General features: G+C 35.9%; 1 long non-coding RNA gene across 1 annotated transcript in view; it reads right to left on the bottom strand.

Moving 5' to 3' along the window:
• Nucleotides 1-1,228: 1,228 nt before the first annotated feature.
• Nucleotides 1,229-5,484, bottom strand: part of LOC128249319 (uncharacterized) — a 21,099-nt gene continuing 16,843 nt past the window's right edge. The window contains exon 3 of the long non-coding RNA XR_008265420.1: nt 1,229-1,350. This is a non-coding gene — a long non-coding RNA (uncharacterized LOC128249319). The remainder of the gene's footprint in view (nt 1,351-5,484) is intronic.

The raw sequence follows: 5,484 nt of genomic DNA, 5'->3' as shown, positions 1-5,484 counted from the left end.
CTATTATTTAGATTTTTGTTGTCTTTTTATATAGCTTAAATTTTTTTATTGTTTTAATTATTATTATTATTGTTATTCTTAAAATAAGAATACATTTATCATTCTTTTATTTCATCTGACAAAATCCTTCCTTTATTTTTTTTTTCTCTTCCTTTTACCCTCACACTACATTTCCAAATTTTTCACACAAGCAATATTCATATTGCTTAGGTAATAGCAAATCAAACACCAGACATGAGAATCAACCCCAGTTTGATGTTGTTACAATTGACATTTTGTGTTTTTGTGTGTGTTACACACACACACATATATATATATATATATATATATATATAGTGGTTGTCTACTCTTTATGCAGAGTTTGATCACTTCCTGTAGCTACACCTTTGAACCATCATAGCATCTAATGTGGCTTTTTAAACTAGACAATGTTTTGAAAAGACACCCACATAGATTGCATATCCAATTTGGACCACCAACCAAAAACTGCAGATAAGTTCTGATCTTTGTGTATCTTAAAATGTCTTTTGAGGCCTCTGTTAGATCTGCAAACCTTCTGGCATACATTACATTGAAAGATGTGCACAGATATATAAGCAGAATAGTTGGCGGAGTTTCGTTTTCCATGGGTTCACAAATGAGATTTGAGCCCAGCAAAAGAAAGGCATGGTCTGTCACAAACTGTGCACACAAAAAGGTCATTGTGATTCACCCTCTCGATAAACAATATACATATATAAATCATCATCATCATCGTTTCATGTCCGCTTTCCATGCTAGCATGGGTTGGACGGTGCTCTTAATGATCTACTGGTACAGGTGCCATCACGATTTCACTTTCACTTGCCCCAACAGGTCTTCACAAGCCAAGTTTAGTGTTCAATGAAGAGACGTTGGCATGGGTGCCAGTCTACAAATTTAGTTCGATTTCGATTTCACTTGCCTCAACAGGTCTTCGCAAGCGGAGTTTAGTGTCCAATATACGAATTTCACACCGGTTTTCATTCCTCCACTTCACTCTGTATTTCATATATTCTCTATGATAACTATTGCTTAACCATTATCTCGCACCGTCTCTTATGACGGGATATATAAAATGTCCCAGAAACAGCCGTAAGACCTCTTTATAAATGTTCTGAAATCTTTCACAGCCTTGGATTTTTTAATCTTATCCTGTTAATTTTATATATATATATATATATATATATATTGTTTATATCCCTGTAATTTAGTGGTTCAGCAAAAGGGCCTGAGAGAGTAAGTACCAGGCTTAGGAAAAATGTACCAGGGTCAATTCATTGGACTAGAAATTCTTCGAAGCAGTACCCAAGCATTGCAGCAGTTTGTTGACTGAAACGAGTAAAAGATATAAGATAATATATACATATACACACATATATATATTTATACAAACATAAACATGTGTGTGTGTGTGTGTTTGTGTGAGTTCGGTGACAGGGTGCATTGTTGTTGTAAAGAATCCAATTCTTCAATGCTCCACAGATCCGGTCACTGTTGCCAAATGTCCAACTGCAAATGCTTCAAAACATTGATTGTCCTCTGATGACCCTCATGCAACAGACTGATGAATTTTCTCCACGTTTTGTTCATGGCAGGTCTTACAGAATGCTTATCGTCTTCCAAGGATATTCTTCTATTTTTTTGAAGTGCCTATGCCATTCAAAACATTGCATACGACTGATTGCCTCACCATTGTTATCTTGCTGGAGCATGCTCAATGTCTCTGTAGCAGACTTCCAAAGTTTAATGCAAGACTTCGTGTTCACTCTTTGTTCCTGTCCATGACAAAATCACAGACTACAGCATACACATGATCACAAAAGTACAAATTTCACAACTTTCAAAGTAAACACAGCAATGTCACTTAGCTCACTGCCTCGTGAAGGTCATTGTTAGCTCTCACTGCACATGCTGCCATCTGTTGGCATGTTACAGAACTAGTCTCGGAATGTTTTGATACCACCTCATATATATTTTAACAGTGTGACTCAGCTCCATATGACTTAAAGTTTCATGAATGTGTAGGACAAGAACTGTATTGGTCAGCTCAGACTATGTTGTTTTTATGCTGTGAAAGCAACATCAGTTCTTTTTATTCTTCAGCCCACATACTCAGGTGACGGAATACATCACTGCTACATCTCATTATCCTACTGACAATGAAATAGATTGCTGATATATGGACAGCTAACACTCCTATTGCATAACAGGCACAGTTTGAACAACTTTTCCTGAATCAGCTGTAAGAAACTTTTCTACACACCCTATTACTTCTTTCCTTCTTAAGATCTCTACTCAACTAACAACACAGACTTCATGCTCATATATATAAATCTCATAATCTAACCCAACACCAGTTTGTTCACCTGTTTATACTTTTATTCTATTATACATGTACCTGCTCAATTTATAAACTGCTTTTAGGTAGTCATCATTATGTTGTTATAACATCCCTGCTTTTAGTTGTAGTTCAAGTTGGAGTTTTAGGCAGCAAGTAAACCTTGGGTAATAATTGTATGTATGTACCTATTACTTTACACCATCAGACATGATATTACATGAAGTGTATATCTGCAAGTGTCCTGTGCTGATGCTATGTAAAAAGCATTCATGGTGGTGCTGTGTAAAAGCACCCAGCACACTTTGGCCATAGAAACCATGCCAAATCAGGCTGGAGTCTGCTGCTGCTCTTCAGCCTGCCATCTTTTGTCAAATCGTAGAACCCATGTACAACAGACATTAAATGATGATCATCATGATGATGATGCGTGTGTGTATGTGTGTGCATGTGAGCATGCATGTATGTATGTACGTATATATATATATATATATATATATATATATATATATATATATATATATATATATAGGGATTTACTTGTCATACATGAAGAATTACCTTGGTTGTTGACTCTACTTGCATTTCTTGGTATCTGATTATTTGACATAGCTAACCAAGTTCGTTTAACACTGAGCGCTTTATAGATATCTGCCTAGATTTCTTAATCTCTTTTACTTTTTATTATATATACACATATATATATATATATATATATACATATGTATGGTGGAATTCTTTTAATTTCTGTTTACCAAATCCACTCACAAGAGTTTGGTCTGTTTGGGGCTATAGTAGAAGACGCCCAAAGTGTCATGCATTTGGACTGAATCCTGCATGGCTGGAAAGCAAAGTTCTTCACAACACAGCCATGCCTGAACCTATACACAGCCACACATAAACACGCACACTCACGCACACCAACACACGTGCGTGTCCTCACACACACACATGTATAAGCATAGCAAAGCACACTGACATATGTATATACATACGCTAAACCTCCAAATATGACAGCCATCTGTTAAAAACATACACATTCTTTATTTTTTTTTCTTTCTTCTTAAGCATGAAGGAAATATTTATTTTGTAAACTGATTCTAAAATGGGTTCAACTCTTAAAACACCGTTTATCACAGCAAGATCTGAGGCAAGCTAAAAATGGGAGCCTCTACATGGTTACACAGCCTATTAGTAATAACAGCTAAATCTCCCCTCAAATTACAACTTATCACAAGAAAAAGACGAAGGCACAAGGGATAATGTAGTACTTGATATAGCATGACCAGGAAAGGAGATAAATTGGCAAAGTCATGAAAGAACCAGAAGCAATTCTTACCAATATTTGTTCTGATTCTCTGCATTCTGTGTTCAAATCCTGCTGAGGTTATTTTTGTTTTTGTAATCCTTTAAGGGTCGATAAAAAAAAGTAATGGCCCAGGATAATGGATTACTGAAATACTTGAAGCATTAGATAAGGTGAATTTTAGTTATAATTGTTTTGTTCTTCCTCTTTGAGAAATGCATTTCTGCACAATGCACCAAGAATCATTGTTTCTCCTACCCTACCCCATCCCATCCCACCCCACTCCACCCTAACACTTCAGCTACCATTGGTATTTCTTCGATTTCTTATGGTATAGCTGGAGGCACAATGGCCCAGTGGTTAGGGCAGCGGACTCACGGTCATAGAATCGCGGTTTAGATTCCCAGACCGGACATTGTGAGTGTTTATTGAGCGAAAACACCTAAAAGCTCCATGAGGCTCCAGCAAGGGATGGTGGCAAACCCTGCTGTACTCTTTCACCACAACTTTCTCTCACTCTTTCTTCCTGTTTCTGTTGTGCCTGTAATTCAAAGGGTCAGCCTTGTCACACTGTGTCACACTGAATATCCCCGAGAACTATGTTAAGGGTGCACGTGTCTGTGGATTGCTCAGCCACTTGCACGTTAATTTCACGAGCAGGCTGTTCTGCTGATCAGATCAACTGGAACCCTCGACGTTGTAAGCGATGGAGTGCCAACAATATGGTATAACTTTGCTGGTAACATCAATATCATTGAGTGATCATCTTCCATCAAATTTTCATGTTAATTTATGTTTTGAACACCAGCTTAATAATAACAAAATTATTTTACTTAATTCTTCATTATTTAAAAGTTGATTGAAATAAAACCAGTGTATTCCAGTAGAAATTTGGTAACAAAATGCTTAAGCGGTTCAGTCGTGACATGATGGAGACCTGGTTGTGGTTTCTAATGAGGTTAAATGACCACATGTTTTGTAAAACGAATGCTGTTAGTTTATTATAGCCTATTTAACATTAACATCTTAACTGCTTACACAGATTAGACACCAACAAAGTTTCCCAACAGAGTTACCTGTTTAACTATGGGCCCTAATTGATGCTGCCTAATCTCAGAGATTGGCAATAAAAAGAAACAACTTAATGTTTTCAAATGCCAACTGGATATAAAGTTAGATGAAGATAATTGAAATAAACAGGAACAGATCTAGTATATAATGATTTGTAATAAGATTTTCTTAGCTTATGACATCACTTGGAGAGAAAAAAAAAAAGAGAAAAGGAAGAGAAAGAAAGAAATATATGAAACAGTCTTCATCTATTTCAATTATCTAATCATAAACCATTTTCAATACATACGTGCACATGCAAACACATACCCACATACAAACACACACCCACATGCAACGCACGTACATGAAAACAACCGCACACCCACACATACTCACACTAATTATTTTTGTATTCTTATTTACACACGAGTGTGTGTGTTTATTTATATATTACGAATTTTAAATCATATATGCATTTATATGGATGTCTGAGTAATTTATATGTATTTATGTAATTTAGATATATATTTATCTATCTGAAATTTCATTCTGTTTCCCACCCTCCTTCTCTCTCTCGCTCTATCTGTGTATATGTATATATATATGTGTGTGTGTGTGTGTGTGTGTGTGTGCATACACACACATACTTCCCACTCACATATATACATACGCCTATATAAGCATATAAGTGTTTATCACACTGCACGTACTATGTGTGCGTGTATACACACACACATATATATATATATATATATATATATATATA

Source organism: Octopus bimaculoides, chromosome 13 (genome assembly GCF_001194135.2).
Source record: "Octopus bimaculoides isolate UCB-OBI-ISO-001 chromosome 13, ASM119413v2, whole genome shotgun sequence".
NCBI classification, from domain to species: Eukaryota; Metazoa; Mollusca; class Cephalopoda; order Octopoda; family Octopodidae; genus Octopus; species Octopus bimaculoides.
This window is presented reverse-complemented; position numbering and strand designations above follow the sequence as displayed.